The 20,773-nt window shown below is 30.4% G+C and overlaps 2 protein-coding genes and 1 long non-coding RNA gene across 8 annotated transcripts in view; 1 reads left to right on the forward strand and 2 right to left on the reverse strand.

Moving 5' to 3' along the window:
• Nucleotides 1-765, reverse strand: part of Dmtn (transmembrane and coiled-coil domain 2 protein Dmtn) — a 111,861-nt gene extending 111,096 nt beyond the window's left edge. The window contains exon 1 of one of the 3 annotated variants that reach the window (XM_075290100.1): nucleotides 477-765. The gene's annotated coding sequence lies outside the window, so the exon portion shown is untranslated. Of the gene's footprint in view, nucleotides 1-354 lie in introns of all 3 variants that reach the window. The other 2 variants (XM_075290101.1, XM_075290102.1) reach the window with 2 other exon arrangements.
• Nucleotides 766-6,104: 5,339 nt separating this feature from the next.
• On the reverse strand, nucleotides 6,105-6,581 carry LOC142238455 (uncharacterized). Its single transcript, XR_012722728.1, has 2 exons — nucleotides 6,382-6,581; nucleotides 6,105-6,314 (listed from the first exon to the last, which is right to left on the reverse strand). It is a non-coding gene; the product is annotated as an uncharacterized LOC142238455 (long non-coding RNA).
• A 493-nt stretch (nucleotides 6,582-7,074) lies between these two features.
• Nucleotides 7,075-20,773, forward strand: part of gpp (DOT1 like histone lysine methyltransferase grappa) — a 189,793-nt gene continuing 176,094 nt past the window's right edge. For 2 of the 4 annotated variants that reach the window (XM_075290108.1, XM_075290109.1), the window contains exon 1: nucleotides 7,077-7,858. The gene's annotated coding sequence lies outside the window, so the exon portion shown is untranslated. Of the gene's footprint in view, nucleotides 7,859-20,773 lie in introns of all 4 variants that reach the window. The other 2 variants (XM_075290107.1, XM_075290106.1) reach the window with 2 other exon arrangements.

Below are 20,773 nucleotides of genomic sequence, written 5' to 3' on the forward strand. Positions count from 1 at the left end.
AATTTTTTTTATTTGTTTTCTTCTTTTCCTCTGGGGAAAAGGCAACAAACGCTCGCGCACACACACACACATACACTCCCACAGACAACCCCTTCCCTATTCCGCTTGTATGAATATAAACACTGTTGTTACTACAAGAAATCCTCCCATATTTTGCCAAAGAAAATCGATTTATATTTTACCATAAGCAAATCTCTTTGGCCAGTCAAGGCAAGAGGAGGGGGGCCTAAAAGTTTCAATTTCTACAACATATAAATAAACTTTTCTTTATTTGATTTGTTTAATTCATAAAAACTGCACAAATTCCATATAATTTGGCAAATTTGAGATGAAAAATTTACACTCGGCACATACACACACACGTTTCTGCTGCTTCTGCATACACCCGTGGATATTTTCCTATTTTTATTGGTATCTGTGTTGTTTTATTTTTTTTTTTTTCTTCTTCCCTTGTGTTTTTTGTTTCTCATACACACCTTACACCACCTTTCGTAGTATTTTTCGATATTTTTTCTCTTCCTCCTTTGAATTTTCCCCTTTTCTTATTTGTCCTCCTCTTCTCTTTTTTATTTCACTGATCACTGAAATTTTCGCGTTTTTAATGCACCGTTTTCTATAGATTTCACTTAAGAATTCTCATGCATATTTCAATTATTAATAATTGTCGTTGTTTTGTTATAAAACATAGGGTCGATTTGTAGAATTAATTCACCACCCGTCGTCGTGTCGCTCACCAAAGAAAGTTTCCGTTTGCACATAAAAAAATATAAATAACAGATACATTTTGGCAGACAACACAGCTAAAGCATATCACTTGTACGGCGTTAAAAATATGTTAATGGAACGTATCAATTGTAGACGCCTTTGGATTTGTAGTTTAAAGGTCGAAATTATGTTCACAATAATGAGCCGTTCAGACTATATGTGTATACGGGCCAAATGTCTGTTAATTAACAGCCACCCTGCCAACATTTTTTGAATTTGGGGACGCTTCTGAGAATCCCCATTACGTCGAAAACAATTATATACGACATCAAAAGCTCGTCGGAAAAGCGCCGTCACTATTGAGAAGTTGTACCACGCCAAGTTACTACAAAAAAGTTTCTCATCAGTGCAATTATTAGGTGCCTATTTAGATCAATTTAGAATGACGCCAATAAGAACCCCTGCAAACTATCAGAAAAAGTGCATTTTAAGGTAATTGTAGAAGAATCATTGTGGTCAAGTAAAACACGATTGTGTAGATGTTTATTGATTTGATTAAACATTTATAATATCTTATAAATATAAAATTTTTCGGTTTATCTCATCACATTTAACATAATTTTTTGCATTAATAAAAGAATGATGTTGAGTTACAAGTTGCTAGTTACATATTGCAGCGTCTATCAGCCATATGTTCACATTATAATGAGCCGTTCAGACTATATGTGTATACGGACCAAATGTCGGTTAATTAACAGCCACCCTGCCAACATTTTTTGAATTTGGGAGCGCTTCTGAGAATCCCCATTACGCGAAAACAATTATATACGACATCAAAAACTCGTCGGAAAAGCACCGTCACTATTGAGAAGTTGTACCACGCCAAGTTACTACAAAAAAGTTTCTCATCAGTGCAATTATTAGGTGCCTATTTAGATCAATTTAGAATGACGCCAATAAGAACCCCTGCAAACTATCAGAAAAAGTGCATTTTAAGGTAATTGTAGAAGAATCATTGTGGTCAAGTAAAACACGATTGTGTAGATGTTTATTGATTTGATTAAACATTTATAATTTCTTATAAATATAAAATTTTTCGGTTTATCTCATCACATTTAACATAATTTTTTGCATTAATAAAAGAATGATGTTGAGTTTTAAGTAGCAAGTTACATATTGCAGCGTCTATCAGCCAGTTTGTTTATTTTCGATGGAGACAGCGTGCCTGGAAAAATATTTGAAAAACGATCTCTTTATTCTATTTGGAAAGTCGAAAATTGTTCGCTATATTCCTTTCACAATTTTAAGCGTAATATCTATGTTTTCAGAACTTTATTTTCGTTTTTATTTAAATAAAATATAACAAGCTGGTTGCGCTTGGCGTTTCACAAAAAATAAAATGGCTCTTCTAACAGTAGTGATGGCAAAATACTTTCATGTACATTTTGTACTTTTTGATATGCTTCCCCCATCACAGTTCGCGATGGTTGTGGTGACATTTACGAGTCTGTGGTAGCGATGAGGATGAAATGGAACTTTGAAATGCTGGCAGGGTTAACTCTTTGATAAAATTGCAAAATACTTTTTTTTGGCAATACCGCAAAATACTTTTTTTTGGCAATTTATCGCTGTTTTTGCTATTTTGTATATCATTATATGCCAATGCGTATAAAATGGGCGATCTTTTCTTATAAAAGCCCTATTTTGATGCCATTTTTCAAAATACTAATCCAAATAAGAGAACTGCAGAAATAGACGTACACAATTTATACCTACCAATATTATGTAAATTTAACGTCATCTTAAACTTCCTTAGAAAATTAGCTCGAGAAATTAAATAGAAGAATTCCATTAGATTAGTGATGTGTTTTTAATAACAATAGACTTTATATAAATCAGTATTTATATTATATCAGTAAAATTTTTATATTATATCAGTAAAATTTTGAGAATTAATTTTTATTAAGATCAACCGGTTATAATTCGATCTTCATCACTACGATGAAAATGACAAGATGTAACGACATGTGTTGCAACCTGATCACTAAAAACGCATGATAACTATAATAGTAGGGCTGTTTTCTTTTAACACTGGATGCAGCATTTGTATGGGCTATCCAGAACATCGTTGCACTGGTGTTCTATCCAGAACATCTCATCAGTGCAAGTTGAGTCGGTGTTACTAAATTGCATTTTGATAAAGTGGCGCTTTTAGATTCACAATAGCAGTTTATTGTGACTAATTTATCGAATATCATGAAATTCAAAGTGATACAGTGTCATGAATAATCGCAGCAGTACATACTTATAACTATTTGAGCATTTCATACATTAAAAATTTAAGATTTCACTTGTTTTCTGTGATTGTTTTTAAACAGCTGATGACAGCGTTGCATATTTTTTGGAGATGTCCTGGATAAACGAGTTTTCTTGTAGTCCGTGACTGCTTAGGGTATCCAGTGCAAAAAGAAAACAGCCCTAGTGTTATTAATGATTAATGAATACCCATTTTTATATAAGGCTTATAGAATAAAAAGAGCGTGATAGCTATCACTGGTTTAGAGTGCACGTTAATGATTTTTTATGAATAATGCCGTTAACCTTTATACATTTAATCAAAACGAAAGATATTATAATTCCGTCTCTAATTATTTAAACAGTCCACGGAATTAATAAAGGGATTTTGGGCATCGTGTGAACGTATAATACACACAGCAAATTCGCTACGAATACAATTAACGACCTACAAGAATTAATCTAACGCCGTTACAAAATATACGAGCCGGCTCCATAGTTAGGTGTGGGCTTTGCTTAATTTGACATCCACAACGACATTTCGGCTGTGTTCATTAGCTTTTTGACTTGCCAATCTATTCAGAAATTGGTAACACTGACCAAATGATACAAGAGTTCAGAGTCTGACGAAGTTGGCGGCAAGCACACAAAAACGGTAATTGTAAAATTTTTAAAATAATAAATTTGAAATTGAAATTTTTATACTACGTTCGCGACACGAAATCTCGCTATTTAGAACCAAAATCTCTTTACAAATCTCAAGTGTTCGGACTGGCAAAATAACGAGATTTCGTAGATTTGAGGATTTAACAGCTGTTTGTAAATATATCAATCCAAACACAAACAATATGTGAACACGCACACACAACACATTCATCTACAAGGAAAATTGGGGCAGGGTTGCAAAAAGCGCATATTTAGTACTAAAACCACAGATGTAAAGGGTGATTTGTTAAGAGCTTGATAACTTTTTTAAAAAAAAAAAAACGCATAAAATTTGCAAAATCTCATCGGTTCTTTATTTGAAACGTTAGATTGGTCCATGACATTTACTTTTTGAAGATAATTTCATTTAAATGTTGACCGCGGCTGCGTCTTAGGTGGTCCATTCGGAAAGTCCAATTTTGGGCAACTTTTTCGAGCATTTCGGCCGGAATAGCCCGAATTTCTTCGGAAATGTTGTCTTCCAAAGCTGGAATAGTTGCTGGCTTATTTCTGTAGACTTTAGACTTGACGTAGCCCCACAAAAAATAGTCTAAAGGCGTCAAATCGCATGATCTTGGTGGCCAACTTACCGGTCCATTTCTTGAGATGAATTGTTCTCCGAAGTTTTCCCTCAAAATGGCCATAGAATCGCGAGCTGTGTGGCATGTAGCGCCATCTTGTTGAAACCACATGTCAACCAAGTTCAGTTCTTCCATTTTTGGCAACAAAAAGTTTGTTAGCATCGAACGATAGCGATCGCCATTCACCGTAACGTTGCGTCCAACAGCATCTTTGAAAAAATACGGTCCAATGATTCCACCAGCGTACAAACCACACCAAACAGTGCATTTTTCGGGATGCATGGGCAGTTCTTGAACGGCTTCTGGTTGCTCTTCACTCCAAATGCGGAAATTTTGCTTATTTACGTAGCTTATTTATGTAGACCATAAATCGGACGTAAAGCGCGAAACACATTTCGAACCGAACACTGATTTTAGTAATAAAATTCAATGATTTGCAAGCGTTGCTCGTTAGTAAGTCTATTCATGATGAAATGTCAAAGCATACTGAGCATCTTTCTCTTTGACACCATGTCTGAAATCCCACGTGATCTGTCAAATACTAATGCATGAAAATCCTAACCTCAAAAGAATCACCCTTTATATAAGAATTTATAAATATTTAATCAACTTAATAAACATCTAAACAATAGTGTTTTACTTGACCACAATGATTCTTTTACAACTATCATAAAATCCACTTTTTCTGATTGATTTAAGGGGCTCTTATTGGTGTCGTTCTAAATTTATTAAAAAAGGCACCTAATAATTGCACTCATGCGATACTTTTTGGTAGTAACTTGGTGTGGTACAACTTCTCAATAGTGACGACGCTTTTCCGACGAGTTTTGGATGTCGTATACGATTGTTTTCGACGTGGTGGGGATTCTCAGAAGCGCCGTCAAATTCAAAAAATGTTGGCAGGGTATTTGGACATTCAAATTTTCAACTTCTAAAATATTAATAACAAAAAGCTGATCCTCTTTTTTTAACTTCCAGTTGTAGCTGAGGAACATGTACATTGTACATTGGAACATGTACATTGTACTGGTGCTTTGTTTGTTATTAACAGCCAGCTGGCAACGTATGCTATGGGTTACAAGATTTTACTGGGTAAAAAAATCTCTAGCAAAAACTTGCAATTTCTCTATCTAATAACTGTCAAATGTATTCTCTCTCCGGCTCTATTTTGTTGGCTTTTTAGTGTAAACGAACGACTTCCAGTAAAAATTTGTGATAATTATCAAAAATTGTCGGACTCCCGAACAGAGAATGAAGCCGCCAAGTTGCGCCGCCGACCATTTTTGGCCAGTCGACGCCGCCGCCGAATATGTCGACTCATCTCGACTCAAATTTAGCCGCCAGTTAATAACAAATATCGATTTAAATCAGAAAAATGTCGTATTTTTTCCCAAAATTTTGAACCTTCCACCCACAATCATTCAATTTCACACTGCTATAATAACTTTGCAAAAAATTTGCTCAGAAAATTTGAATGCAATGTAAATTTGATTGTAAGATTGGTTGTACAACTAATCTAATTCCATTCCAATAACTTCCAATTGATTTTATAATGGATAACTACCCTGCCAACATTTTTTGAATTTGGGTGCGCTTCTGAGAATCCCCACTACGTCGAAAACAATCATATACGACATCAAAAACTCGTCGGAAAAGCACCGTCACTATTGAGAAGTTGTACCACGCCAAGTTACTACGAAAAAGTTTCTCATCAGTGCAATTATTATGTGCCTATGTAGATCAATTTCGAAGGACGCCAATAAGAACCCCTGCAAACTATCAGAAAAAGTGCATTTTAAGGTAATTGTAGAAGAATCATTGTGGTCAAGTAAAACACGATTGTGTAGATGTTTATTGATTTGATTAAACATTTATAATTTCTTATAAATATAACTTTGTTTGGTTTATCTCATCACATTTAACATAATTTTTTTCATTAATAAAAGAATGATGTTGAGTTTTAAGTAGCAAGTTACATATTGCAGCGTCTATCAGCCAGATTGTTTATTTTCGATGGAGACAGCGTGCCTGGAAAAATATTTGAAAAACGATCACTTTATTCTATTTGGAAAGTCGAAAATTGTTCACCATATACCTTTCACAATTTTAAGCGTAATATCTATGTTTTCAGAACTTTATTTTCGTTTTTATTTAAATAAAATATAACAAGCTGGTTGCGCTTGGCGTTTCACAAAAAATAAAATGGCTCTTCTAACAGTAGTGATGGCAAAATACTTTCATGTACATTTTGTACTTTTTGATATGCTTCCCCCATCACAGTTCGCGATGGTTGTGGTGACATTTACGAGTCTGTGGTAGCGATGAGGATGAAATGGAACTTTGAAATGCTGGCAGGGTACCAGCCGCCGAATGCACAAATTTATATAGGCTTAGCCGTCAAGCCGCCGTCGCCGGAGGCAAAAATTTAGTGTCAGTCTCCTCCGACAAAAATGGGTCGGCTTCATTTTCTGCTCCCGAACGGAGCTATTATTGAACAACCAATCTGTAAATGTGACACCCGCCTAATGTCTGAAATGTGAAACATCCCTATAACTCAGGTTGAAAGCAACTCTGTTAGGCATATCCGTTTGCATGATCTAGTTGTCTCTCTTTTATTTTCCTATCTAGTATACAAATGGCATATATTCAGCTGTCATCTCTTTTCATCACTCACTAAATCTAATGTATTATGTTTACTAGTTCAGTTTACTCGCTAGAACTACACGGCCATTTGAATGTGTGCGTGCATGTGAAAAAGAATTAAGCAAAAATCAACGAACATTTCAGTTCCTTTTTTAACAGCGAACGAGTTAGACGGTGAAACGATGGTGGACAATGGATTCGATTAAAAAGTTACAAAAAATTGAAAAAAATCGTTAAAAATTTAGTGAATAAAGTTATATGAAGGTGGTGGAATATTTTGGAAACAATTTTAAGGAAGAGGAACCTAAGGAAATAATTCAATTTTTATAATTAAAGAACAAAAACACATACATAGACACCTAACATAAACCACACGAAAAAAGTACAGTGGTGGGATAATTAAAGAAGAAGAAGAAGCAGAAGCACCACATCAAAAGAGTGGGGAGAAAAGTTCACTAAAAAAAATGTTAGAAAGAGAGAGGAGAATACAAGAGACGATTACAATGAGCATTAAAACAAAATGATGAAGATAATTAAAGCGAAATTGAACGAGTAAAGTGATGATGAGACACGGAATACATAAAAAAACAAATCACGGTGTAAAAACAACATAAAAGAAAAACGAATTAAAAAAAAAAAGAGAACAAGTAAAAATCAAATATGTTCGATAACCATAATATAAAATGAAAAATATATCGATTCGTACATATCGATATCGTTTCGTTAACTGAAAAGAAACAAATCCATAAAGCAAAATTAGAATTGTAGATATAATCAAGTGTTGAAAAGTTCGCTACTTTTAACTACTACATATAGCCCATTTACTAAAAAACAAAATATTCGGTACACAAGATTTAAACGTCACAACAGCAACAACAACATAATTATCATCATCTGCAATAGATGTGAAAAAGCAAACAAGAAAAGAGGTGTGTATTTTGTATTTTTATTGTTGGCCTCTTTGGGCCTAGTGAATTAAAGCAAACAAAAAATGAGAAATATTTAAGAGTAACAAATGCATTGAAAAAAGAAACTAAATTGTACTGTAAAATTTAGAAATAAAAGATGGAAACATCAAAAACGAAAAACAAAAATTAATTAAATCTATTGTGAAGCAAAAAACAAAGGGTGGCCTAAGAAAAATAAAAAGTGATAAATTTGTGTCTGCGATCCCCACCTCCCTCATCAACCCAAAATGTCCATCCATATCAAGTATGTTGCCAGAGTTGGTAACATTTGTTAGTTATTTCAGTCTATAAAGGCGTTTGTTTTTGTATTACATGGAATGCTCACATAAGGCAAACCAATGTGATAAAAGAAAAATTGTGACTTGTTTAACATTTATGTGGGAAAATCTATAAATTATAATAAATAATCAAAATGGGCTTTGCCCCGTATTTGTGTTTGTGTGATTAGTTAGTGTTGCCAACTTTATTTTTTTATTCTTGTGTAACACAGTGCAGTGTGAAAGTGTGATTACAAGTGTTTTCCAAATTTCCGGCTAACATGCAGATTTAGTGGACTATGTAATAGAAATTCAGTTTAGTGCGAAAAATTAAAAAATAGGATAAAAAATTGAACAATGCGCCAAATATAATACCCTTCAAAAAAGTTCTAAAAAAATGAGAATAGGTCACTAAATGTTATCGACAAGCAATATTAGTATGTCTGGAATTTTGGATCATAGAATTTTATTTTATGAAATCGGAAAGGCCTTGAAAAGTTACAAGAAATTTAGTTTACCAAGTCCATTATTAATTTTGGTGAAATTTATTAGATGAATAATGACTAAATAAAAATTGATATGGTCCGAAAATAGGGCAAAGGCCTGTGAAGCATCTAATTCACTTTTTCATATGAAAATTTAATCATAAGAAAAAGTAATCCCAAATGGATTATGAATAAAAAAAGTTTGGAAAATGAAAATTTTTGAAAAAAAATCTGAATAATCAGAAATTCTATTTTCCTCCTCTATAAAAAAAATTTTGTCAAAATTTTATTTCCAGATAAAATTTTGTTATAATTTTATTTCTACAGAAAATTTTGTCAAAATTTTATTTTTACAAAAAATTTTCACAAATTTTTTATCTTTTTTTTATTTCCATATTTTTTTTTTTTCAGAACTTTATTTCTATCGAAAATTTTCCCAATCTTTTATTTCTATAAAAAATTTTGTCAAAATTTTATTTCTATAGAAAATTTTGTCAAAATTTTGTTTCTATAGACAATTTTGTCAAAATTTTATTTCTAGAGAAAATTTTGTCAAAATTTTATTTCTAGAAAAAATTTTGTCAAAGGCCTGTGAAGCATCTAAAACCCTAAGTTGTAATGAAAATTTAATCATATGAAAAAGTAATCCCAAATGTATTATAAATAAAAGAAGTTTGGAAAATGAAAATTATTGAAAAAAAATCTGAATAATCAGATATTCTAATTTCCTCCTCTATAAACAAAATTTGTCAAAATATTTTTTTTACAAAAAATTTTCACAAAGTTTTTTTATCTTTAAAAAAATTGTCAAAATTTTATTTCCATATAATTTTTTCAGAACTTTATTTCTATCGAAAATTTTCTCAATCTTTTATTTCTATAGAAAATTTTGTCACAATTTTATTTCTATAGAAAATTTTGTCAAAATTTTGTTTCTAAAGAAAATTTTGTCAAAATTTTATTTCTAGAAAAAATTTTGTCAAAATTTTATTTCTAGAAAAAATATTGTCAAAATGTTATATCTAGGGAAAATTTTGTCAAAATAGAAAATATTATCAAAATTGTATTTCTATTGAGAATGTCAAATTTTATATCTAGAAAAATTTTTTTCTAATTTTTTACTATGGTATTGAAAATTTTGTCAAAATTTTATTTATACAGAAAATTTTCTCAAAATTGTATTTTCATAGAAAATTTTCTCAACATTTTATTTCAAAAGAAAATTTTCTCTATATTTTATATCTAAAGAAAATTTTCTCAAACTTTTATTTCTATAGAAAAATTTGTCAAAATTTTATTTCTATAGAAAATTTTGTCAAATTTTTAATTGCTATAAAAAATATGTCAAAATGTTATTTCTATAGAAAAGTTTTGCAAAATTTTAATTGTTATAAAAAATTTTGTCAAAATGTTATTTCTATAGAAAATTTTTGCTAAATTTTGTTTCTATAGAAAATTTTGTCAAAATGTTATTTCTATAGAAAATTTTTGCTAAATTTTGTTTCTATAGAAAATTTCATTTCTATAGAAAATTTTCTCAAAATTTTATTTCTATAGAAAATTTTGTCAAAATTTTAGTCCTATAGAAAATTTTGTAAGAATTTTATTTCTGTAGAAAATTTTGTCAACAGTTTTATTTCTACAGAAAATTTTGTAAAAATTATATCTCTATAGAAAATTTTGTCAAAATTTTATTTCTATAGAAAATTTTGTCAAAATTTTATTTCTATAGAAAATTTTGTCAAAATTTTATTTCTATAGAAAATTTTGTCAAAATTTTATTTCTAGAGAAAATTTTGTCAAAATTTTATTTCTAGAAAAAATTTTGTCAAAATTTTATTTCTAGAAAAAATTTTGTCAAAATTTTATTTCTAGAGAAAATTTTGTCAAAATAGAAAATATTCTCAAAATGTTACTTCTATTGAGAATATCAAATTTTATATCTAGAAAATTTTTTTCTATGGAATTGAAAATTTTGTCAAAATTGTATTTCTGTACAAAATTTTCTCAAAATTTTATTTCTAAAGAAAATTTTCTCAAAATTTTATATCTAAAGAAAATTTTCTCAAACTTTTATTTCTATAGAAAATTTTGTCAACATTTTATTTATATAGAAAAATTTGTCAACATTTTATTTCTATAAAAAATTTTGTCAAAATTTTAATTGCTATAAAAAAATATGTCAAAATGTTATTTCTATAGAAAAGTTTTGCAAAATTTTATTGCTATAAAAAATTTTTGCAAAATGTTATTTCTATAGAAAATTTTTGCAAAATTTTATGTCCATAGAAAATTTTTGCAAAATTTTATATCTATAGAAAATTTTGTCAAAATTTTATTTCTATAGAAAATTTTGTCAAAATTTTAGTTCTATAGAAAATTTTGTAAAAAATTTATCTCTATAGAAAATTTTGTCAAAATTTTATTTCAATAGAAAATTTTCTGAAAATCTTACTTCTATAGAACTAAAATTTTCTCAAAAATTTATTTTATTTCAAAATATGATAATCCTAAAGCACACAAACTTGCTTTTAATTTGAGTACCATATTGCCTATATATTTTGAGATTTTAAATTCTTAAGATCCATAGTCGATCAGAAACCATCCAGGGGCCAAATCACCGCAGTCGAAATCGAGTTCTTCTTCATCGTAATGTAGTTTACGTGGATCACCGCTGTCGTTATCGAATTGTTTCTACTCGAAGTTGAACACGATAGGTAGCATGCTATCGAAAACGAAGTATGTAGTGATTTTTGAGCAGAAAAAAGGTAAACAAAAAGAAAAAAATTGGCAAAAATGTAATTATGATTCTATTTTGGCAAAATACATTAAAAAAATATAATATTACTTGTATTTAGGGAAACGGAGCAAAGAAAGGAATGCTCAGTAGCCGCTTCAAAAAAAACTTATTTTTTCAAGAACATATTTAAAAGCTTCTTTTGACAGATGAAAACGTCTTTTAAATCTACTCACACTCACTTCAAAATAGAATCACTTTACTTCAGGCAATGCTAAAGGACTGCTTTTCTCTCTTCCAATTTCTTATTACCATATGTTTACAGCAATGTAAAAAAACAAAGACAAAATAAATTACGACCGAATGCGGTTATCTAAAAATTTAATGCGATCGAAATGTTTCTATATACGAAACAGAACTCGATGACGAATGCGGTGATTTGGCCCCAGTTCGATCAGAAACTTTCAATTGCCGATATTCTCGACAAATGTAACACATTCACAATATTTCGGTTAAAATGTGAACTTGGTTGTTATTCGTATCAGTTACCCTGTACATGATATGGAAGTTTCATTTACACATCGAATATTTTCACCAGAGGCATAGTAATGCGCTTTACAAATTATCAGTTATTCCGGACGGAATGTCGGTGTTTGTAAAGAATCTTACAGTGTGTCAGATCGACACGACTTGTCGGCGATGACTAAATAATCGGTAAATGTGCTATCGATCCCATAAACATGCAGCAGTATCGATTATGCTTTCGGGCTTAACTGATAATGTGTCCAATATACGCGATATGTTCGACACGAGCACTGTCGTCCGGAATAACTGATAGTCTATAAAGGGCATATTAGAGCAGGTTGTGCGAAAGTGTCATTTATCCCATTGTCGGTGATTGGCAACACTGACCATTGTGATTTTTGGCAACACTGACCTATTTCTAATAAGAATGTTTTCAATAAAGGCCGGTAATAAATTTGTGTTTCACCGTTGAACTGTTACTTTTCTTTACTGTTATTTTAAGAAAGCAAAAACGTCCTATTGATAGTTTGGATCATTTCTGTCCAAGTTATGTTAGGTCTTTAAAATAAAATGCCGCATCTTTATCATTGTTTTGTGCTTGTAATTTGTGTGGCCACTAGTGAAATTGAAAATAAGAAAAATATTTCTTTGAAAACGTATAATTCTTCCCAAATTCAATAGCGTTCGTCTTTCTGTCAAAAAACAAAAAAAAAAGAACAAAACAAGACCTGTACCAAATTTCATGGAAATCGGTTAATACATGGAATCCTGCCAAGAACAAATACATGGACAGACGGACAGACTCCAAGGGCTAGATCGACTCCGGAGCACGGTTGCCAAGTTGGTAAAATTGTACCAAAAATGGTATATTTTTTATTGTTTGGTAGATTGGTAGAATTCTTGATGTTTTGGTCGATTCTGTAAAGTGGTACTTCATAAAATGTCTATATATTAAGCCGAAAACTTCAGTTGCTAATGCTTAAATCTTTTTTTTTTATTTATCGTAATTTTAATTATAATAAATATACAAATAAATAAAAAATGCAATTTTCTACAGGAATAAAATTTGGACAATATTTTCTATAGGAATAAAATTTTGACAAAATTTTCTATAGAAACAAAATTTTGACAAAATTTCCTATAGAAGTAAAATTTTGCAAAAATTTTCTATAGAAATAAAATTTTGCAAAAATTTTCTACAGAAATAAAATTTTGACAAAATTTTCTATAGAAATAAAATTTTGACAAAATTTTCTATAGAAATAAAATTTGGGCAAAATTTTCTATAGAAACAAAATTTGGGCAAAATTTTCTATAGAAATAAAATTTCGACAAAATTTTCTATAGAAATAAAATTTTGAAAAAGATTTCTACAGAAGTAAAATTTTGACAAAATTTTCTATAGAAATAAAATTTTGTCAAAATTTTCTATAGAAATAAAATTTTGACAAAATTTTCTATAGAAATAAAATTTTGACAAAATTTTCTATAGAAATAAAATTTTGACAAAATTTTCTATAGAAATAAAATTTTGACAAAATTTTCTATAGAAATAAAATTTTGACAAAATTTTCTATAGAAATAAAATTTTGACAAAATTTTCTATAGAAATAAAATTTTGACAAAATTTTCTATAGAAATAAAATTTTGGAAAAAGTTTTTTTTTTTTTGTTTGGTAGTTTTTTTTCGTAAATTATCGTTAAAACATAGGGATTTTTGACTGTATCGCTATGTAAATTAGAAAAAATTCTGTTGCAAATCGTAAATTACATTATCCAATCTCCCTTGACCATCGCATAATAGTATACAATTACAAATTAAGAATGATAGAGAATAACAAAAGTTCAACTAAAAACCAACATTTTATGGTTTTATCTGTCTGAAATTTGGTTTGATTCTCCAATACCAGTAAATAAATTAAGTAAAAAAGAAAACGAAAGAATAAAAATACAGAAGCCCAGAAAACGATTCGTTCCGTTGGAACATGGAACCTAAAAATAACCGCTTAAATATTTGGCCAAAACGGCTATAGCCACAATGAAAAACAAAGCAAAAGCATTCCAATAAACTAAAAAACACTACGAAGGGTAAAAGAACCCCAAGATACCAGAAACCAATGAGAATATTGGGTAAAAAAGGTACAAGGAAAAATAAAAACAATTACACCAAACCAATCGACAATGATTAAACCAAGACAAGAAAGAGATAACCACCATAGTCAACAACAACAAAGGCTAAAAAAGTAAACCTGAATATAAAAGCTAATAGGCAATCGGACATATGGACACAAATAGACGGACAGACAGTCATTGCAGGGATAATCTATGTAAGCCAAGAACCTACTATAGTTGTGGATAGTTCCGTTCCGTGGTAGTGGTGGTGGTGGTGCTGCTGCTGCCAACAAATAAGAAACAAATAAACCAAACATTGCCAAACCAGCGAACATTCAACTGTGTAAATGCTGCACCTACAGAATAGGAAACTAGACAAGAAAACTTCTTACCACTGCTGCACTACTACCATTGTCTTCACTTCCTTTGGGGAAACAGAACAGACAGTGGGGAGAAGAAATTTTGTTTTTCCACCGACACTAGTTTTGGGTATATGACTATACCAGTTTCCATGATGTTGTACGAAAGGAAAACTGGTTTTGTTTATAAAAAATGAAAAAAAAAAATAGGAAATAATGTAGTCCGCTATGGATGGACAATTAAACATGACTTACAATTAGCCGAAGTACTGTTATTTAAGTTTCGAAAAATTAAAATGTTGAAAAGCAAACCTTTTGCAAGATCATTTTTCTAATATTTTTCTGGCTCATGTCCACAAATTGGAATGCTTTCGTCCCCAAAAATCCAAGGACTTGATCGACCCAATTCCAATTAAAATTCTTCACGAAAAATTTTCTATAGAAATAGAATATTGGAAAAAAATCTATAGAAATAAAATGTTGACAAAATTTTCTATAGAAATAAAATTTTGCACAATTTTCCAGAGGAATAAATTTTTGACAAAATTTTCCAAAGAAAAAAAAACATGTTGACAAAATATTCTATAGTAATAAAATTATAAAAATTTTGCTTTTTAAAAGAAATAGAATTTTGCAAAAAATTTCTATAGAAATAAAATTGTGACAAAATTTTCTATAGAAATAAAATTTCGACAAAATTTCCTATAGAAATAAAATTTTGACAAAAATTTCTATAGATATACAATTTTGAGAAAACTTTCTGTAGAAATAAAATTTTGACAAAATTTTTTATAGAAATAAAATTTTGATAAAATTTTCTATAGAAATAAAATTTTAACATTTTTTATAGAAATAAAATGTTGACAAAATTTTTTATTGAAATAAAATTTTCATAAAATTTTCTATAGAAATAAAATTTTTTGACAAAATTTTCAATGGAAATAAAATTTTGACAATATTTTCTATAGAAATAACATTTTGACAACATTTTCTAAAGGGTGATACGGTCAAAATTTGGTAAATATAAACTTGACGTATTTCTTTCAATTTTGCATTTAAAAAACCTGAACACCCCTCATTTTGAAGGTGTGTGTGTGTAGAATGTTTCTCCTATTTTGATTTTGGAATTCACTCTTCAGTTGTCAAAATGCCGTCCAAGAAAGAAGAGCAGTGTATCAAAATTTTGCTCGCGCATTGCGAGCTACTCGCACGCAAAGCTGGCAAAATCGCTAAAAGTTGCCAAATCAACCGTTACAAATGTAATTAAAGTGTTTGGGGAACGTTTGTCGACAGCCAGGAAGTCTGGATCGGGGGGAAATCGAAAACCGGAAGCCGCTGAGACGACAAAGAGAGTTGCCGGTAGTTTCAAGCGAAACCCTAACCTCTCTCTCCGAGATGCCGCAAATAAGCTGGGTGTATCGTCTACAACCGTGCATCGAGCCAAAAAACGAGCCGGACTATCGACTTACAAGAAGGTAGTGACTCCAAATCGCGATGATAAACAAAATACGACGGCCAAAGCGCGATCCCGGAGGCTGTACACGACGATGCTGACGAAGTTTGACTGCGTGGTAATGGACGACGAAACCTACGTCAAAGCCGACTACAAGCAGCTTCCGGGACAGGAGTTTTATACGACAAAAGGAAGGGGAAAGGTAGCAGATATTTTCAAGCACATAAAACTGTCAAAGTTCGCAAAGAAATATCTGGTTTGGCAAGCCATCTGTACCCGTGGCTTGAAAAGCAGCATTTTCATAGCTTCCGGGACTGTCAACCAAGAAATTTACGTGAAAGAGTGTTTGGCCGGATTTGGCATCTTGCCATTACGGTAAAAAAGCCATGGAGTGGTACGCCGCCAACAACGTGCAGGTGGTTCCCAAGGACAAGAACCCTCCCAACACGCCAGAGCTCCGCCCAATTGAGAAATACTGGGCTATTGTCAAGCGGAACCTAAAGAAGACCAAAAAAAAAACTGCTAAGGACGAGCAGCAGTTCAAGGCAAACTGGCTTTCTGCGGACAAGGTGGCTGTACAAAATCTGATGGCTGGTGTCAAGCGTGAGGCCCTGCAATTCGGATTTGGAAAAGCGACAGCCTAACTGAATATTTTTCCTGAATTTTATACTAATTGAACTTGAAAAAGAAATTTAATTTGATTTTTTAAATAAACGATTTCACCGATTTACACGCGTTTTCCCTTGACCGAATTTTGACCGTATCACCCTTTACCTAGATATTCAAAGACTTTCCTATAAAAAAATTGTGCATCTAGCATCCATTTAGCATCTTGAAATTTCTTCTTCCTCGATGATTGTACAATCATGCTATTGGGGATCCTCGATTACTTTGCAATCATGGCATCAGATTTTGTTGTTATTTCAAGGTGGGGAACTGAAAAGTAATAAAAAATCGACTAGGGCTCTATTACCTCGATATTCGAAGCATCTCTTTCACAAAGTTGTGGCAACTCCACACCAATAGGCCATAATCTCTTATTGGATTTCTTGGAACTTTGAACAAAACTTAGAATCAATCCAAGGAAAATTGCTTGAGGTGTTATACATAAGTTCTCAGCGAGTAATCACTATTAAATTTCTTCTTACGATTTTTCAGATTTTTTTTTAAGGTGGTGAAAATCGACTCGATCTCTATTACCTAGATATTCAAAGCCTCTCCTGCACAAAGTTGTGGCAACTCTACACCAATAGGTCATTATAGCCATTGTTTCTTATTGGATTTCCCTGAACTAAATAAAACTTAGAACCCTTTACTATTGTCTTAAGCAATGTAAATTAATGGCGCAATTACAATTTTCCTTTTATGCTGCGACAACAATTTCCATCTATCAGGCAACTCGCAATGCCTTACTGAAAACACAATCATCGTTGTTCTGCAGCTGTTGGTAGTTGGTATTAAATTTTTTGTTTTGGGTCATGAAATGAACCAAAAAACTGAGCCCCAACAAAAAAATCTTTTAAATATTACAACTAAACTAAAGCAAGAATACAAAGACCAAGCCAGAAGCATTACAACGCCAAATGATACAACGAACGAATAGACCAACAGACATATTGACGATATCTGGCTATCTTGACGTAGGTTACTACTTCATATTGTTTGTTGTTTTTTTTTTTGTGATCCTCTCTTACTCTTATACGAAAACCAAAAACTATTGCCTGCCTGCAATTTTTTTATTGTAATGTTCCCTGGTGTTTTGTGAAGTTATTTGAAAATATTTGCCTCCTCAGTGATGGAGGCATCTTGACGTTTCGCCACAGAAATTGTTGTGCTGTGCTTGAATTTTTAGTTGCTACACCATCTGAAATATCGAAAATAGAGAGGAGGAATACGAAACGGGCCCATATTGCCTGCCGCCCAGCAGAAGCAACGGCAGCAGCAGCTGCTAGCAATAGTCTGTCATAGATGATGTTGCATTGGCGGTGGTTGCTGCAGCAGCTGCTGAGGCTTTTGTTGCCATTATTGCTACAGCAAGCAACAACATTAGCATCATCGTCATCATCATCAACAGCATGGATGGTTGTATATATGGGTACTTGCGCATTCGTGCGTTACTTTTTCATTTTGGTATGGTGGTCTCGTTATTATTTTTGTTTTTCGCTTTTTTTTTTGCTTCATTTTTATCCAACTTGGAAAATGTTTCCTTTAGAGCCATGAATATACAATATATGGTATATGGCGAGGGAGTTGTAGAAGAGGCGACCAACGGAGGATAGTAAAATAAACTCTAGTACAAAAATCCAATTTTCCTATCTAACATCGTTGCGGTGTTTTTCTTTTTCTGTTTCTTGCCTTATTTTATTATCTATCTCCTCTACTCTGGTTTTCCTTTTGCTGCTGCTTGCCATCTGGCCTGGCTCAACTTTGTTTATGGTTATTATTTTGTGAATTTATTTCTTGTAATCTTTTCATGATTCGCTTTTTCGCTTGCTAGTCTCGCTTGCTTTTGGCTTTAATAAATGATAAAATATGGCACGAATATTGGATTTAAATCCAGAGCACCCAGGCGAAGATAGATGAATGAATGATGAATAGATTTTTGGTAAGCGCCCCCCTTAAAAAAAAGAGATGACTGTGAATGGAAGATTTTAAAGGTGCCGTTGAAATATTAGAACCAAAAAAAAAAAAAAAAAAACAAATGGAGGCATATTAATCAAATATGTATTTATGAAAATGAGGCAACTTGTCGTTCTTAAAGGTTTCGTAAACAAAAAAACAAGTTATTTTTTTGTTATTCGAAGTTCCCATTTAGATAACTAGTTTTTTGGGAAATTCAAATTGACAAAATTTTCTATTGAAATAAAATTTTTACAAAATTTTCTATAGAAATAAAATATTGCCAAAATTTTCTATAGAAATAAAATTTTGATAAAATTTTCTATAGAAATAAAATTTTGACAAAATTTTCTATAGAAATAAAATTTTGACCAAATTTTTTATAGAAATAAAATTTTGACAAAATTTTCTATAGAAATAAAATTTTGTACAAAATTTTCTATAGAAATAAAATTTTGACAAAATTTCCTATAGAAATAAAATTTTCTATAGAAATAAAATTTTGACAAAATTTTCTGTGGAAATAAAATTTTGAGAAAATTTTCTATTGCAATAAAATTTTGGCAAAATTTTCTATAGCAAAAAAATGTTTGAGAAAATTTTCTATAGCTATACAATTTTGAGACAATTTTCTATAGAAATAAAATTTTAACAAAATTTTGACAAATTTTTCTATAGAAATAAAATTTTGACAAAATTTTCTATAGCAAAAAAAAAAAAAAATTGACAAAATTTTCTATAGCAAAAAGGAATTTTGACAAAATTTTCTATAGCAAAAAAATTTTGACAAAATTTTCTATAGAAATAAAATTTTGTACAAAATTTTTATAGAAATAAAATTTTCAATAGAAATAACATTTTGACAAAATTTTCTATAGAAATAAAATCTTGAAAATTTTCTATAGAAATAAAATTTTGACAAAATTTTCTATAGAAATAAAATGTTGACAAAATTTTCTATAGAAATCAAATTTTGACAAAAATTTTCTATAGAAATAAAATTTAAAAAAAAATTTTCTATAGGTTAGGTTAGGTGGCGGCCCGATGTATCAGGCTCACTTAGACTATTCAGTCCATTGTGATACCACATTGGTGAACTTCTCTCTTATCACTGAGTGCTCAATGACTCAGAAATGTCACCAGCATTACTGAGGTGAGATAATCCACCGCTGAAAAACTTTTTGGTGTTCGGTCGAAGCAGGAATCGAACCCACGACCTTGTGTATGCAAGGCGGGCATGCTAACCATTGCACCACGGTGGCTCCCAAATTTTCTATAGAAATAAAATTTTGACAAAATTTTTAATAACAAAATTTTTTTTGACAAAATTTTCTATAGAAATAAAATTTTGACAAAATTTTCTATAGAAAAAAATTGGCAAAATTTTCTATAGCAAAAAAATGTTTGATAAAATTTTCTATAGAAATAAAATTTTGACAAAATTTTCTATAGCAAAAAAAATGTTGACAAAATTTTCTATATCAAAAAAAAATTGACAAAATTTTCATAGCAAAAAAATTGACAAAATTTTCTATAGCAAAAAATTTTGACAAAATTTTCTATAGAAATAGGTTAGGTTAGGTGACAGCCCGATGTATCAGGCTCACATAGGCTATTCAGTCCATTGTGATACCACATTGGTGAACTTCTCTAAAACTTTGACAAAATTTTCTATAGAAATAAAATTTTTACAAAATTTTCTATAGAAATAAAATTTTGACAAAATTTTCTATAGAAATAAAATTTTGACAAAATTTCCTATAGAAATAAAATTTTGACAAAATTTTCTATAGAAATAAATTTTTGACCAAATTTTTTATAGAAATAAAATTTTGACAAAATTTTCTATAGAAATAAAATGTTGACAAAATTTTCTATACAAATAAAATTTTGATGAAAATTTCTATAGAAATAAAATTTTGCAAAAATTTTCTATAGAAATAAAACTTGACAAAATTTTCTGTAGAAATAAAATTTTGACAAAATTTTTTGTGGAAATAAAATTTTGAGAAAATTTTCTATTGAAATAAAATTTTGGCAAAATTTTCTATAGCAATACAATTTTGAGACAATTTTCTATAATAATAAAATGTTGACAAAATTTTGTATAGAAATAAAATTTTAACAAAATTTTGACAAATTTTTCTATAGAAATAAAATTTTGACAAATTTTTCTATAGCAAAAAAAAATTTTTGACGTAATTTTCTATAGCAAAAAAAAAAAAAATTGACAAAATATTCTATAGCAAAAAAAAAAAACAAAATTTAAATAATTTTCTATAGCAAAAAAATTTTGACAAAATTTTCTATAGAAATAAAAATTTTTACAA

Source organism: Haematobia irritans, chromosome 1, assembly GCF_050003625.1.
Source record: "Haematobia irritans isolate KBUSLIRL chromosome 1, ASM5000362v1, whole genome shotgun sequence".
In the NCBI taxonomy this organism is placed as follows: Eukaryota; Metazoa; Arthropoda; class Insecta; order Diptera; family Muscidae; genus Haematobia; species Haematobia irritans.